At 40.9% G+C, this 17,665-nt stretch overlaps 1 protein-coding gene across 1 annotated transcript in view; it reads right to left on the bottom strand.

Moving 5' to 3' along the window:
• The window catches only part of pcbp4 (poly(rC) binding protein 4), a 488,978-nt gene extending 471,313 nt beyond the window's left edge, over positions 1-17,665 (bottom strand). Inside the window, exons 1-2 of the mRNA XM_030418806.1 lie at positions 17,611-17,665; positions 17,125-17,239 (exon numbers count right to left, since the gene is read on the bottom strand). The gene's annotated coding sequence lies outside the window, so the exon portion shown is untranslated. The remainder of the gene's footprint in view (positions 1-17,124; positions 17,240-17,610) is intronic.

Below are 17,665 nucleotides of genomic sequence, written 5' to 3'. Positions count from 1 at the left end.
TAGCCACACTTGTATCAACACACTACAGTTATTCATAGTCGGAAACGAGGAGAGGAGAGGCGGGTGGTTTAAGATAACAAATTAACATGGAATTACAAATATACTTAAAGGGGAATTGCATACAATTTCAGCATCCACATGTTTTATTCAGCGTGCCTCGGGGCAGTGCAGTTTGTTTATGTGAGCAAGCATTACAGTTCCCCACTGGAACAGATAATGATAGAGAAAACAGAGGCTGGGGAAGAGCCATGGAATTAGAAAATGTTATTAAATGTGAGCAGTTTTGATGACGGATGCACAAATTCAACAAAGTTATATACAACTTTTATGAAGGTTAAGTAACTCGGGACCTTGTTTGGTGTTTGAATTATGTTTGACCTCACATAACTTCTAACAATGGAGCTCACGTAATATTAACTGTTTGGAAATTAAGTCTGTATGCTACAGCACAGTGTTGGCTAAAGCAACATTAACTGTAATGGTGATTTAGGATGGCAGTTCTGATTACATCGGTTCTGAATATGTGGAATTCAAATATGTAAGACAATCTATTTCAATTCTAAGTAAAGAACGGGGCTTCTGAGGTCAGAGTCCAGAACATGATAACAATCTGATAAGAAGTCTTTATGACAATCTTTTAAATCTGTCTATGTAGAAATGAATGGGATAATATTATTTTCGCATATTAATTATTAAAAGTGCAGCGGTAGTTCATTCCTGTTGTTACGACTGCAGTATGTTTACGCTAGCTGTAGAATTTGTGTTGTTGAGAAAATAACACTTTATATATCTGCGATTTAATGTTAATGCACAAACTCTGCAGTAACAACACCTTCAGGAAAATAAGCCACATTAAAACCACATTCATCTGCGGACGCTGTGTATTCAAGGTTGCTGATGAACAGAAAATTCATTTCAAGGTAGAAAACATCATAATGTTTTCTATGTTGTATAACGCAGAATGAGCTGGGTCCAGATTGACTAGCTGTTCGGCCTGACGTTGAGAAGTCCTGGTTCAGAATAATACACAACTTTCTTGCTGCACATCCACGACGGCTTTCAGGCATCTGCATAAAAAAGCCTTCTATCAACTTCCCCCACAGCTCGACACAGTCACATAAACAACATTACAGGGACAGACTTTCCATCTGGAGACAAAAGGCTTCTGCCCACAAGGTAAACTACTAATTGTAGGGTTGAGAAAGAAAGAGAAAGAGAGAGAGAAGCCGGCCTCTCACCCTGAGAGCCACCACACTTTCAGACACTCGTCAATAAGCCATTTTTCTCACCTCTCCAATGTCATTTGTCTGGCCGGCAGAAACCAATAGGAATCCATTATATTGAGCAGCAGCCTGATTTCAGTTGGACAGTCGGGCTCACAGTGTCCTGACAGTGACCAATTGAACGCTGAGATACAGTCTCTGCTGTCCAATACAGTTCAAGGAGAATGGAGGGAGATCGGGATTCTTAATTGCTAATAGACTCAGTGGCAGAGTCTATTCTCCATCTGCCCTCCGTCTACTCCCACAGCTGGTCCTTTCATACTCTGTTCCATACATTACACACCGAGGTCATTGTTATATTTAGTTTCACAGAATGAGAGCTGTGTTTTTAACGTATCCATTCTTTATGATTAGCAGTGTGCAGGTTTGGTTATTTATGAATTGTTGAGGTTAGATCTGAAGTTACTACGGAGAAGAATCGGTCACGTCGACAAAGTTTGCCTCATTTTAATAACTTACAGCAAAGACAACGAGGTCAACGAGTGGATGTACCATCTGTCACAGACCATAATGTAAGTGGGAGGGCTTCTGTGTCTGGAAAGGAATATGCAGTTCTGTCACACCAAAGCAACACTGATCAATAATCAATGATGTGTTGTATCGAATGTAGTTGTGCTGCTTGTGAAGCTCTGAGGTGTTAACTGGAATACATCAACTGTTTGACACCCAAAGGATGAACTAAACACACTGACTGACGATATAAAACATCAGTTTTCTTTTGTGCATTCTACTGTTTTGTTTTGCTGCGCCGTCTACAAGGACATGCACTTTTTAATAATGTGTCTTCCATTTTATCCTGACTTATTTTGGTTGAATGGTAAAGAAAAGCTGTTACTGGAGCAGCGTTTACTTGTCAAGCTCTGGAAAAAAAAAGGTAGACTATTTTTTAAAGACTGAGCGGTAAAATACCCTGTGATTCTGCAATCAAATGTCTGACCCACACATTTTGGTGCCATGTAAACACAAGACTGAACACAAGGAATTCAAATGGCTCCACTAAAATAAAAACCTCAAACCAATCAGCCAAGATTGTATGATACGAGCAATTATTTCTAAATATCAGATCACACATTTTAGGCAAAAGCAACATTTGTAAAGAGAGACGGCGAATGAAAATGAGTAGAGATAAAGCTGCGAGGCGATGCAAAGAGGAGAAGCAGCGGCGGCGGCAACGCAGCATCCTCAGCAGTCAGTAGGTCTGTTGCACAGCAGGTGATTTAATCTCAGCCCCGAGCTGAAATACTCCAACCTGGTGACCTACATCAGGGTCCTACTATCATCACATTACAGCAGTGATTATACATACAGGCTGCAGCTTTTCCACCACCCACTTCTAAATATTCCACTGTGCCTGCAGGAGACTACTGAGGGCACTGCAACACACCGGAGGCAGCGCAGCACACAGGAACGCTGTCTGAAGCAGATTTGAAGTTCACGACTCAGTAATGAAACTACAGCGTGCCTCAACCTGAGAGACTTGTATTATCATACCCTCAATGTCTTTTGTATAAATGATACATTCGGGTGCTTGGTTTTTGGTACGACCCTTTTCTTTAGAGACTGCGCAGGACTGAAGAAAATATATATATTTATGATAGTTTGTCTTTGAATTTACATGCTGTACTGTTGTTGTTATGTGTTGCCCTCTCTCCTGTCAAAATGTCTACAGAATTACCTCAGCTACATGGCAGTTTCAGACTGGACAGCTCATCCAGTCATAAGTGCCAATTGCTGGCAAAGGAACTTGTATTTTCACCGCCTCAAGGTAAAAAGTTGCACATTAAAACAGCGACTCTGGAGAGCTTTTCCCTCGAGGCGCAGGTTGCTTCAGCCGAGGAGATTCTTGAGCACGTCTTCATTGACACTCACACTCGATAATGAAAACTAAATCCAAAAGCTCCACCACTTTATTTATGAAGTGCTGTTGTCAGTTCTCATGGCTTTGCACACTGATGGAGCTGCAGCAGTTCTAACTAATGAGTCAAGTCAGGCCCACTGGAGCCTGTAAGCTCTCCCCAGGCTTCTGTGCTTGTATGTAATTTGCGCTGTAAACATCTCCCCATCGCTCTTGACCTTTAACACTCCAGCTGGGCTGAAGAAAACACTGCCAAGCAGAAACCATCCGCCTGCCAACTACATCCTGGCTTATACAACCATTAATATCTGAATAAGTTCCGTGAAACTATATTTTCTCGTTGGCCCCTGAATTGCTAAGCGAGGTCTCGACAGTGTTGGATCATAAATATGTTTTCCTTTAATTTCTTCTCACTAATTCTCCTGCAAGCGAGAGCTACTAGTGCTGCACTGGATTTGATTTAAATACATTTTCCCATCAGTATGTTTCTGATTTAACTGCTATGAATACGAGCAAAACATCAGTGAAAGACAAAATGTGTCCCGACATCACTGATATTCTGTTGATTTTCATGTGGATTGTACATAACAAATTGTAAAGTTACCAGTTATTGTTCATATTGTCATATGACACTTTAAGTGCACAACAGCCACATTTTGTCCAAAGCAACATATAATAAATAACAAGAAACGACAACATATCACTGCTGATGAGAGTGAAAAGAAATGTCAAGCCCTCGTCTGAGAAAAGTAGCTGCTATTTATCACGGATACCATGAGAACATAAGTGCTATGATTTAAGGGTAATAACATACAAGTGCATATACTTTCTTTTTTTTGAGGGTTTGGTGAGAAGGACTCATGCTATGCGGGTGTCGAGGTGAAGACTGAAGTGAGTCTTGAACATTAACTACAAAGAGCAGACGTCCATGCCAGCTCTGACCTGTGTGCTCACTCATCCTTATACTGAGGCTGATAGAAATGTACGTAATTTTTTGGTCACATGGTCATAAACCAAAGTATTAAACAAATAATAATGACATCAAACATTTGTATGATGGCGCTAGATGAAAAGCCACAGGTATCCAGCCCGATCACTGCAGAACTGACAGTGTAATAAATAGTTTCTGTTGACGCTAACTTGAAGTGTAAAGATGATTTTTTTGATGACTGTATTTTACATCTCATTTCCCCTGAGAGCAGATTTTAATTTCGTCTCCTCCTCTGCCATCTCTTCACCGGTGACAGAGAAGGACGAACAAAAGACCTTGGCAGGAGCAGATGACAGCTGTACTTTCTTTTGTTCCTTCTCTCACACTGGTTTACAGTATGTTTGTCTCCCACATCTCGCTCCTCTTCCTCCTTTACTTATTCTACATTTTCCCTTCTCTCTCCTCCTTCCTCCCCTCCTTTCATCTGCCCCCCCTACCCCGCTGCAATATGGCAAATTTCTCCTCTCCACTTCCCAGCTCTCTCCTCCTTCCTCCTCCTCTCCTCTTCCCTGCTCGTCTCATTTTGCTTCTTCCTGGCTCGACCCCTCTGATCCCGAACCCGTAGGGGGCTAACACAACCTTTGATATCAGCTCCTCTCTGTTTGACACGACTCCTTCGGGGAACGACTGTACCCAGACAGACAGACAGCGAGAGAGAGGAGGAGGAGGAGGAGGAGGAGGAAGGAGACGAGGGACACGAACATCTCACTGATACTTTAAACGCCACTGTCTTTGAAACAGATGACTTGGTTTCTGTATCTCAGTGCCCACGGCGAGAACTGTAGCAACATGACATGACACATAGGTCACACTGCTTCAAGTGGCAATATGTGTTCAGAGCAGACGAACAAAACCCAGATAAACTCACTATTTGAGAGGGAAGGCTGTATCACAGTCACTGCTACACTTCTCTCTGTGATTACATGTTATTTTCTCGGGTCCAAAAGCCAATATTAGCAAACAAAAGTCACATTTTCTCACAAGTGGCTAATTTACTGGACTATCATTTCTTTGCTTTCGGATTTGGCAGCAGCAGGAATCAAAGACTAAATGACCGTTTGCTCCGTTGAGGTTTTCATTTCACAGTGATGACAGTGACTATTTTCGTAAAAGAGATTCTCAGTCATTTTCTAAAACATTTGGGTCGAAAAGCATCTTATTTCCAGCCAGCAACCATAGATCTGCATTGACTTAAATTAGAGCTGTCACTGGCTGTTTCTATCAGCTGCAGCTAGCAGGCTAATCAAGCTGAAGGTTCTATTTCCAGTCACAACAGGCAGATATTTATTTACAGCCTTCGCAAAGTTGGCTTGAAATAGTAAAAAAACAAACACATACGATATCACAATCGAGTGTCTCATTAAAGGGATATTCTGGTGTAAGTTTAATCCATGGTCTAAATCACCGTGAAACTGTGTTAGACTCCCTCTCCAGAGATCAAGTTAGCAGACCGCTAATTTACGGAGTTTTATCAACCTCAGAAATGACCGCACGACAACAATACACTGCAGTAAATGGATCCAAGTTCCGCGGCTCATGGATGAAAATGTATGATTATGACTCCATGGAAAAGCAATCAAAGTTCATATGTGTCTTACCTGCCAGTTTATAACAGTTATTATCGAGAGCGGACAGGGAAAAGAACGGAATTGAGCATTTCTAACCGCACTCGGTAATCGTCTCGTCGGGACTTCCCCGACCCGGAAGCTGATGGAGGAGAGATGAACTCTGTTTTTAGCTTCACAATAGAAATCCAGCTAAGCTAGCGGAGGTTAGATGCCCCGGACTATGTGCTGAGACCCTATTTGTACTGTTGCTGAAGTTTGGTGCTGTTCTGAGCATTATTTGTGGCTTTTTGGTGGCGGTTTATATTTGGATCCATTTACTGCAGTGTATTGTTGTCGTGCGGTCGTTTCTGAGGTTGATGAAACTCCGTAAATTAGCGGTCTGCTAACTTGATCTCTCGAGAGGGAGTCTAACACAGTTTCACGCTGATTTAGACCATGGATTAAACTTACACCGGAATATACCTTTAAGCGTCCACAAACATCTAAGTGAAAATCAACTCCATAACAATTAAACCCAGATCAAAACAGTGTATGAGTGGCAGATCACACTTTTCACTGGCAGCTCCCTGAATCGTCTGCAGAGGAAGAGGCTGAAGTGCAGTGAGAGGGTACAACTCCAGCGGCAAGACATCACTATTTTGCAAAACCTATAGCTTTCTGGGAAAAATTATTGTAGCTGCCTGAGGGGAATGAAAGCTGCGTATGTGGGAGATTCAACGACTCCACAACATAAAGAATGACCCGGTTTTGCTGCGCCTGTTCTGTTGAGGAAAACAACTTCATGATTGGTTTGATATGTAAGAGAGCATCACAGCACTTTACCTCAGGTGTGCTGTGTGCAGATAAAAGCAGACTCAACCATCATTCAGCTATTTTAGGGTGAAGACGTGCAGAAATTATAAGGAGGAGAGGTGGAATCTCACAGGTCTGTTCAAAGAGAAGGACTCATCATTCAGAGAAATTACAAACAGGACACGTTTCAAAAGGTCAGTGTTACCTGATAACACAATTAGTTTCATGACGCAAGTGAGCAAGCTGACCTCACCGTCAATGTCAGTGCGACACTTCTGTCCTTGACACAGAAGCTTTGTATCGCAGTTATATAACATGACGCATAAATCAACCCACTGGGAACGGTTTCCGTGTGTCTACATTATGAGTGGGCGAGGAAAGATGCGTCGATTTATTGAAATCATTGTTTAAAAAGCTTCTCATTGATTGTTCGTCTTATATATTGCAATTCAGAAGATTTAATTCAACAGTATGACCATGTTGCTAATGTACGGTAATGTAACGTGGCTGTTTGAGGTGAATAAACAGTTGCAGAAGTAAACTCAAGGTGAAAATGAACTTTGCCGTCAAACAAACACCACTGCTTATGGAAATCTGTCTACATCACCCAAGTTCAAATGTTCACAGGCAAGGTGATTTATTCACGTCATGTTTTCATTCTCTGACTCCTCCTGGAAGTTCTAGCGACAGACGATCAAATGAAACCTACCGTTACCCTCCAGCAAACATTTTTGGAAACCTTTGGAATGATGTTAGTTCACAACTTGACAAAATATTTAACAAAGGGCATTTTGAGAAATTTGAAATGCTTAAATCTCCCAGCGTTATGTTCGTACTGTAGCTACACATGAATGCTAGCAGAATACTGCTGACAATGTTTAGTCTGCTGCTTTAAATCATCATCTTCTCCATTAGGGTGCCCTAACTTGTGGTCATAAAGACATAAACAGCAGCCTAACCAAATAACAAGTTAACCTACCATCACTGTCATATATCAAAAGCCTCTCCTCACTGATAATGCAGATTTTAAACCATCACAATGACAAAGCAGCGAGACATCAAATCAAATACTCTGATCCAACTGATCTGCCAATGTTGTCTCTCTCTGGTTTAAAGGAATTTAAAACATTCATGAAATTACTGCATGCTCACCAGAACTTCAGCAAAAAGGTTGGAAAACAGACAAAAAATGAAGTTAGAGTGACTCTTCATCAAACCAGTTAAGCTACTCGACACTTTCTTGTGAAAGATTGTAAAATTTAATTCCTATTAGACACGCGCATTAACATCTTATCTCTTGTCTTGAGCAAACATTGGCTTAATCCCTCACCAGCCTCTTGGGACAAGAGAGGAAATAAAGACCAGCACAAAAAAAAAAAGACTCAAACACTAACACACAGAGAAAAGCAAGGCCACACACACACACACACACAGATGCATGTATGAAAACAAAAACACAAGTTAACAGGTTTTGACTGGCTCATGCGACACAAACAGACGATGTCACGCACATACATTTGGGCAGAAAAACACACAGATACACACACACACTCTTCCACCCTGGCTGGCAGAGCAATGTGTTGCTTGGCATTCTGCAAATGTCAGAAGGATAGTGTTCACAAATTCAGCCAGGCACCTGGGAGATTACATTTTATCAACATACAAATGAGCACTGCTTCATACTACACTGGGCACCGAGACAGAATACTAACCATGTCTGAGATGATAGCAAATGGCTGTGACATTGAATTGTGGTGCCCCGGTGTGTCAGTGTGGGTGTGATAATGTGTGTTCATGCACCTTAGTGTGTATGTTTGTTTTTGCATTACCCATGCCTGTGTGTGTGTGTGTGTGTGTGTGTGTGTGCGCTGCGATGTGGATGTTTGTTGCCTGCAGTGTCAATGTAGCTGAATATGAAAGGAGAATAACCAAATAGGGAAACACTGACTGTCCGCGGTATGTATTTTATCTGCAGTCCAGAGACTTTTGATTAAATAGAAATGGCTGCAGGACAACACAAATTATTAACCATATCTTAATACTTGAAGTACAGTAGCACAGCAAAGTCACCGTCTCTCTCAAAGCCACAGCAGTCGCACTGTAGAGCGTCGCTTTAATCTTATGACTTACACCACCATCACTGGCCTTTTTTCATTTTCTAGTCGTCCGTTTCAATCATAGGTAAAGGCAGTTCAAATTTAGACGAGTGAACAACTGTGTCTCGTAGAAATTACGTTTATATAAAACAAATTTGTTTTCAAATTACATTTTGATGGGAAAGCTACGTGCTGAGTGTTTTGATGCCAGTGACCGAGATAGGAAGGGTCAGTACATCGCTGAATCTGGCTTCGGGGCCAGACTGAGGCGACAGCTGTGCTGAAGTCAATGGAAGATGATGGAGAAACACTAAAACTCAACATATCTAAGATGATGACTTCTGATGATGAAATGTCCCCAGGAAATGAAAGAACACACTGCAGAAACATGTTGTTCATTCCTCAAATTTGTGTAGGAAAGGCTCATGTTCCTGCTGTTGTTTGCATTCTAATGCAAAATATCAGTCTTTCATTTCTTCATCAGAAGTCAAACCACCACAGTCTGGCACCAAAGCCAGATTCAGTAACGTGATGACTCTTCTTTCTTTGGTTCCTTGAGTCCTGTGTGTGCTGAGCTTACGTGTTAAAAGCAACGTTAAAGATATTCAGTCTGAACTCAGTAATCACATCATGTCTCATTGATCAAGTCACTGTTGACGGCTTGAGGAGGACTTTAGTTGAGTTTGGAACAGTTTTATACACAAATAATTAGGGCTGGGCGATTAATTGAATTTTGATCGCGATTTCGATTTTGGCTTCTCACGATCATGAAAACACTGTAATCGAAGAAAAACGATTAACGTGCCGCCGCGCGGCGTGTATGCAAATTACTGCGCTGTAAAAGCACAGTGAACGCACCTGTGTCACCTGCAGCTGCAGCAGTGAGTGTGTGGATCAATTGTGGAACGAGCGATTGACAACATGGCAGAAAAGCAGCCTGAGCCTTAAGTTGAAAAGAAAGGTAGGACAACTTCGGTCATTTGGAGACATTTTGGCTTCAAATCGTCAGACGTGGAGCAGAAGGAGATTGTTTGCAAAGTCTGTCACGCCGTCGTGTCTGCACCCCAGGGCAACACGACACATTTATTTAACCATAAAGTGGTCTATGACAAAGTACTGAAGGAGCAAAAGACCCAAAAAAGTGCAAGAGCGTCAACTTCAGCCACAGCCACCGCCACCGCAACACTGTCCTCCATTGACGACACTCTTTACAGTGCCGCTCCATATCCCACCGGCTCCCGGCGACAGCGAGAGATAACGGAGGCTGTGACGTTCATGCTAGCTGAGGACATGTTACTATCAGTACAGTTAGCAACCCAGGCTTCAAGACACTGGTCAACACTTTGGACAAGTGGTACGCGTTGCCATCACGCAAACATACACATATTATCATTTACTCTTTTACTTGTTACTAATCTATCTGATTGTTTTTCTAAAAGTTATATTTAAAGTTGAGTTTTGGTGGCTCAATAAATCCTTTTTTTGAAATCAGTGAATAATCATGTTTATTAATCGTGATTTCAATATCAATCAAAATAATCATGATTATTATTCTTAGCATAATCGCCCAGCCCTACAAATAATTACTTGGAACAACACATCAGCAGGACCGGATCTGATGCCAGGCATCTCCAGGTTCTGGCAGGTTCCAGTTTCAACAGCAGCTGTGTAATAACACAACTTCAGTATATTCAAATCATTTTCAGATTTTTCTGTCATTCTACAGGCCTCTCAGTGACGGACTCCTTTGGGTTATTGCTTTGGAGCATGTCGTTTCAGGAAGAAAGGTCACGAGTCTGCTGGCGAGGGAGTTTGCTGACTCCCCCGCCTGAGCTCCACTTCACTGGTTATTCAAACTGTCTGTTGAAAATAAATGAAATAAAACCTATTTGAGAATTTTAACATACCCAATCATGACTGTTTATATTGCTCAGTTATTTATAAAGATATTCATTTGTCTTAGTAATTAAAATATTTGCAGTTGAGCACCTTAGGCCAATATACTGCATTATTTAATGGTTAATTTAAGGAAGCGAGGGTGTGCCTCATTGCACACAAATTAAAGTTGTCAGAGACAAAAAGAAGTAGAAGAAGAGGAGGGAGACGTGGAGAGAGAGACCAGCGGTGTAGAGGAAGTAATAACATTTACTCATTAAACTGTTGTGAAGGTCACGTAGTGTGAAAGTTAATCGATTAATGTTAGTAATGATGATTGTAGGACCGGCTCAGAGACACACTGACGCTTCCTCTCTGTCTGATTTGATCTCTGAGCAGCTCACGACCAGCAGACCAGACGTCGATGTCGCAATATGCTCGTGCTATTCCACAGGCATCAAAATATGATGTATTCTTTCCTATCATACACTTCAAACATCTATCTATATGTATGTGCGTTATTTATTTTCCCATCAATATGCAAAGGTTTAAGGTAGCGTAGAGCTTCTTTCGGCATTTGACTGCAGAGATGTGCAGCTTATACAACAGAGGATGCAGCGTGATATAAAGAGATGAAGTGGAAAGAAGATCTGCATCTTTTATCTTTAATCTACTTCTCTATACGTGCAGAGTATGCCTGTAGTACTCTACCATAGGTAACATAACAATGTTCATGAAAGCATATGTGAAAGAGAGTTCAGTGTGATTATCACGACACAACGAATTCTAGACAGATTTTTCTCCCAAAATTGCAAGATCAGAGAGGTTCAAAGTATCTCAACAGTCGTGGACACATGCTGGATGTTTGCATTAACACTCACTGACGAATAAGAAACCCTTCACATGTCTGCTACTGTGTGCCTAACAGTATACATTATATATGTCATTGTAAAGTGCTGTCTTACAAAACAAGAGACAAGAAAAATCTATAAAGAAACTCTTTCCTTCACAACAAAAACACATCAAGCACTCTAATTTTCCTCCTACAGTGAAGCATTCACACACACGGTGAAAATGATGGGTTTGAAGAAGACAGGTAGAAACTTGTCAATAGTTGCAGCATTTTAGATGAGAGGAGAGAAAAAAGAAGCATTTCAGCTAAACCAGACAAGAACTCATTATGTGGTTTGCAGAAGCAAAAGAGGGGTAGGTGGACTGGAGGAGGAGAGGAGAGGAGAGGGGGGTGGAAAAAAGTAAGAGAGAGATAGAAAGAGAGGGGATAGAGACTCTATTCACAACCCTCTGTTGGAGGATGCAAGGTCAAGAACACTCAGTGTGACAAGATGAGTGATTGGAGAGTTTAAAGCAGAATCTGTTCCATTAAAATTGCTGTGAATCAGACAAGTGTGGCGCCTTTGAGTGTGTCAGTCCGCACATCACAGGAAGATGGACAGATCTGGATCAGTGGACGGACGCACGAACAAACGGCCTCAGTTATATATATATATATATATAGTTTGAATATAAAAGGAAACCCATTAAATCGGATCTGTTCCAAAGGTCTGTTTTGTGCTCAAGACGCAGCAGACAAACAGAGAAGAATGTGTGATCGGCCATTAAGCTGCAGTGATGCATTTCACTTTTCTCTGTGCTGCATTTAGAGAAGATGTCCCCAAAAAACTCTTTGCTTTCTCACCTGTTAGTGTCAAAGTTGAGCTGGTGTATTCTGGTGTTTTCTACATATATAATCTAATGTAACAGAAAGGAAAGAAAGGAAACAAAGGAAGGAAGAAGTTCAACCAAAGATGGAAATGTAGTCATTATCTCCTCACCCCCAGTGCTGTTTGAAATCAGTTGAATTTTCTTAGTCCACAAAACATTTCTGGAGCTTCACAGCAATAAAAGCACTGCAGCATTCTGCTAAACAACTGAAGTAGCTGGGGACACCTGGCAGAAAAATATATAATAGTTCCAAACAGCTCGTCTGGCCAGATCCAAGTGTCTGGAAGCTCTGAGATCCCAAATTGGATTGAAAAGACGTTATTTTCACCCTTTTTTAAACCAAAATCTTCACTGTAGCTCCTGAGCTAGAAGTGTTAGCGCACATCCTGTCTGAAGTAGGTGCATAAGCTCATCTGTGGATGGAGGGAGTAAATAACGTCTTTTCAAATCAATTTAGGATCTCGTGGCGTCTGGAGACTCGGATTACAGCAGATGAGCTGTGGAGCATTTAAGCAGATCTACAGCTGTAGTGAAGAGAATTGGTGGAAAAATGCCTTTAGTGGTGTTTGGTGGTGGAATGAAGAAGCTATACTGATATACGGCACCTTTAACATTTAAAAGATGCAGATAAAATGAAACCTAGTTGAGTAAAGTATAAAGGCTGATAAATTCTCACCTATTGAAAAGCTCATAAAGGCATGAATCCAACCTTTAAGGCCCTGATTTACATTAAAGCAGGCATGGATGTGGACAGCAGAGGGACCCTACCAGGGGGTGAGGTCATTCTACATCGGGCGTCTGCCTCCTCAAATGTATTTACATTTGATTTGATGTGATCCTTACAGTCCACACAGGCCAGAATTTAGGCTGCACAGACCCTCAGGGACACGAGCAGAGGACAGAATTTAAATCACACAGGCCTCTCTTGTGTCACAGCAATGCAGATATGGAAGACGGTGCATTCAACCATGGCAAGAAAATGTTGAATTTAGTTTCTGCCTCATGGCTTTATGTGTGTGTGTCGGTGTTTTTCTAGACACGGGGATGATGGTGAGAAGAATAAGTGGGTGTTTTGTCCCAGTTTAGTCTAATTTGTCCTTGTTCTCATTAATTGTGTCGAGGACAACATGGGAGGGAACTAATTTATCCATTTCATTCATTAGAAACACAGGTGTGATTTTGTGACCAAAATATTAAAGCATGTCATATCCCAGGTATTCCTTCACATAGTTCTTTATTTCCCTCTTAAACTAACCCAGAAAATAAGTTCTGGTATCTTTAGCACAACGGTCCATCAGTAGGATAAAAATGACCCATATACATCTGGAAGTTCTCAGCATACATCATACATCATTTTAGACAGCAAGACCATGTTCCACTAGATGAATGTAGCGCTTAAACTCATTTTATACTTGAGGAAAAATGCTATAGCTAAATAGTTAACATAATGATTACAGATTAATTTATAATACTTCAGCGCTAACTAGCATCATCGTTCGACAGTTCTGTATGTATTGATATGACTAAGTAGATTGTAGCCTAGCGACGTAGCTTAGCAGCATGTCTAATCAAAACAGTAGAGCGAGTTCTGTCTGGACGAAGTCACTAATGGATCATTTGTAGCATGAGATATAGTTTAACTGGTAAAATCAGCAACGTTACCCAGTTAGTAACTACATATTTAGCCAGAAGTTCACTGTTTTATCCGTAGCATCAACCTACAACTTAATCCAAACAAGTTGGCTTCTGTATGTCTGCTTGTCTGATGTAAAGTTAGTTATACAACATCAACACTGACCGATGCCTCTGGGCTAACTCCTGTTAGACTGTTTGCTAGTTTAACAATTTGCTGATATGAGTTTAGACAGTTTAAAGAGGCAGATATTAAAGTATCATGTAAAATATTCTCTTGATTTGTTTATGTCTTTGCAGGTTTGGCTGCCGACACTCAGCTGAAATGATCTCATAGATGCTGAATGATAAACCAGTGAAGAAGTCTCAGATGGAGATGTCAGAGACTGAACCATCACAGTGTTTCCTCCGCTGACCGGGGAGCTTGTCAGACTTCACATGAGGAATTGACTTGAAAGCTGCCCTCAACTATCATCCTAGTTCACTGAAGCAATGGGAAGGTGTTGGTTGCCACACAGGAGAAGCAAAGAGGGTCATAACACTGACCATGAAGTAAAATGTGAATAACTGAGCAATGACCACAGACAGAAGCAGACAGATGTTCTTACAGTCTCGTGAAAATGTTTTGAAAACAAAAAATAAACATTACAAATGTTCAAAAAATTATTTTGTGTGAGATTATGAAGAGAGCATATATTTATTATCTAAAGGGGGATCACTGTTAAACATCCCTTAATCAATTTAAATATAGAGATAAAACATGGCAGGAAAAAGGGGGAAAGTATTTACACGTTTCCACCTTCATGTTTTCACAGAGTGAGTAACTAACTTTGCACTTTGAGCTGCGCAGCGCTGTTATCCTGCAATTTCATCGTATTTGGTGTTGAGTGTTTTCCATCGACCGCGACAATTTGAAGTGAAGAAATGTCTGGTGTTGGAATCGGCTCTCAGTACGTGCTAATGCTTCTGAAAACCAGGCTGACAGAGCATCCCTCTGTTGCTGCAAGATGTTACATAAAACCAACCCCGTCTTCTTGTAAATGTTGTCTTCAGAAATATGTCAAACAGTTGTGAAAGCAGGCAATGTTTAGTTCAGCTGATAAAACAAAAAATAGCCATTACAATTGCTCCATCATGTAAAAGTCCAGTGAAAACACATTAATGAGCCCTTCTTTCTTTTAAAGGATATTACTGAAATATATATCTTTTTACATTTATGAATATGTTTGATAACTTCTGCTTCTATTTCAAACAACTCCACCGTTGTAAAATCTGGGACAGACTGTGTGTGGGGTCGACACCGCTGCACAATTTCATGTTTACTCTGCAGAGTAGAACAAACTACACTGGCCTTGTTCAGTGTAATGAAGGAGTATTTCACCGTGGGCAGTGCAGAAAGTCCTCTTGATTGTACAGATAACAGTCAGGCTGCAGGAGAACAGCTGAATTGTTTCCTGAATGACTTTCTCTGGGATGGATTGTTAATTTATTTTCAATTTAAAGCCCAGAACCTGAACTTCACTGCACAGTTTCCGCCCGATCGTCAGACCCTGTACACTCCACCACATGCGCTGCAGTCGAGGGTTTAATCAACCTTCCCTGCAAAATGAACTGTAACAGGGGGTCCTGTGTGACTGGGGCTATACCATTTCCTCAAACAATGCACAGCGCAGCTGTCAAACAGTACAACCTTGTAGCTTTCATGAGATTGTTCAATTACTGAAAAAAGACATTCAGTCAGCTGAAATTACGTCTCATGAAGTCTGTCACAACACCACAGAGAACCAATCATCTTTCAGAGGGCTGACTCAAGGAGAATTCATCTCGCTTTTCTTTGTTCCATTATGTCAAATACATTTTTACCTGGTTCGTATTGTGGGAGATCTGCCCTGCGTTATTAAAGGCTTCATGTCCAAATGATTGCATGTGCTTTATACTTTAATTCAGAGTGAGAGTTACATACAATGACAATTCTTTAGGGGGTAAAGGGAAACCAGTACAGCGCAGGTGCGAGCTTCACTGAACTGAAGTCTCTCAATCCTTACAGTATCCTGCTGGATTAACACCTACAATCAGTACATGATGACAAATCAAATCCATTTCACCAGCTCACTGGACATGTACAGAACAGAACAACGACTGTAGTCAGGGGACCTCAAGAAACTATTCAAGAACAAAACTGCCAGAAAATCAGACAACAGCTGAGCATCATTTCCACTCAAACACAGAACCATACAATACAGAACCAGAAGCGAAGAAATGATCAACGTGCCAAGGAGGCAGAGAGATTTGTGACGACCATACAGCATCTTATCCTGTGTCTGACTGACATTAAAGGGACAAACCAAATAATCACAAATCATCAGCTGTTTTCTTTCAGGGTTGTTGATAGCAGGGAGTCCCCGGGACCCACAGGTCTAGGTAAATACTTATCAAATGTAGTGTTAACCTCATCAAAAATTAGTATTAGGCTTTAGTGTAGTGCTGAACTTTAAAAAGGGAACTAACGGTCGATTAGTCTACAAAATTGCTATCAACACAATGGTGGTTATTTCCATGGTTTAAGCTTGACATTGGATGGTAAAGTCATCATAAACCATCATCGACATGAGAGAATACAGCACGGATCAGAGTTCACTCTTGAGTTGCCTTGTTAGTTTATTTACAAAACCAAGTTTGTAGCTTTGATTGATGAAATAAAATCTGTGTGTCATGAATCTAGTGACAGCAGGAAGTTGCATGTGAGACTAAGAACAAAGTGAGCATGGTAGGAAATGGTGAGCGGCAAACATTTTCTCTTTTTTGATGCAGAGTTGAATTTTGTTTATTATGATTTCAACACAGATTTGTTGCTCACAAAACAGCAGAATTGGGGGGAAAACATGTTGCGGCCCTTTTTTGCAAATCAATAGTGATAGCTATCAACATCACTGTCTTCATGCTGAAAAAAGTCCAACAGAAAAAAATAAATCAAGATTCCACAGTATAGATTGTGTAATGTTTCCTGTAGTAAATCAATGGATAAGACGCGGCTCAGTCTATAGGCACAGAGAGACTCCTATCTTCTGCATATCCATAGATCGAGTATGGTAAACAAATGGCTACCATGAAAAAATATCCTGTCAGATATAGATGTAGTTAATGTAAAATGGAGTAAATAATTCATTTTGTTCTATAAAGCTATTTTCAAGTAAGAAAACTGCTGAACAGATACGATTTTTAGGTGGTCCATGCTTTTAAGAGGACGCTAAGCTAATGTTTCAGTCTTGAAAGTAGACTAATGCAAAAGCTCCTATCAAATCAGTCCTACCTTTATAAACTGGCCTCAGAAGTTGGAGTTGACTCTCCTGGGCTTTCCTCCCTGTCAGCCATCATCTTGAACAGACAGCTGTCACCCCCGACATCACACAGGAAGTGGTGTCACTCTAAAATATGACTCATTATATTTATCAAAGAGAGGGAATCAGAAATAAAGGCCTGCTTCAAATGAAACCAACACATACACACTAAAGACTACTAAAATAAAAGAATGAACTACATGTTGATGTCTCTAAAGCAGCTAATCCTCACCTGTCTCACAGCTCAGCCTGAGCAGCACAGTTAGCTAACATGAGATGATATGACATCTTATATTGGGGATGAAATGCCAATAACAGGCACAGCTAGCTAGTTAGCCAGCACTGGAAATGCAAGACCGACTAGCTAAGTGTTAGCTTCGTTTATACAAATCTAATTAAGACACTCTGAGGGTATTAAAGTTGCTAAAGTGTATTAAACTACACAGAAAGCTACTTACGTAAATGTTCACGATGCTACACCATGACGCAGGAGCGTGGACAGGGAGTGGGCGT

This window comes from Sparus aurata, chromosome 6 (genome assembly GCF_900880675.1).
Source record: "Sparus aurata chromosome 6, fSpaAur1.1, whole genome shotgun sequence".
NCBI classification, from domain to species: domain Eukaryota; kingdom Metazoa; phylum Chordata; class Actinopteri; order Spariformes; family Sparidae; genus Sparus; species Sparus aurata.
The sequence above is the reverse complement of the archived record's forward strand: the minus strand, read 5'-3'. Positions and strand labels throughout refer to the sequence as shown.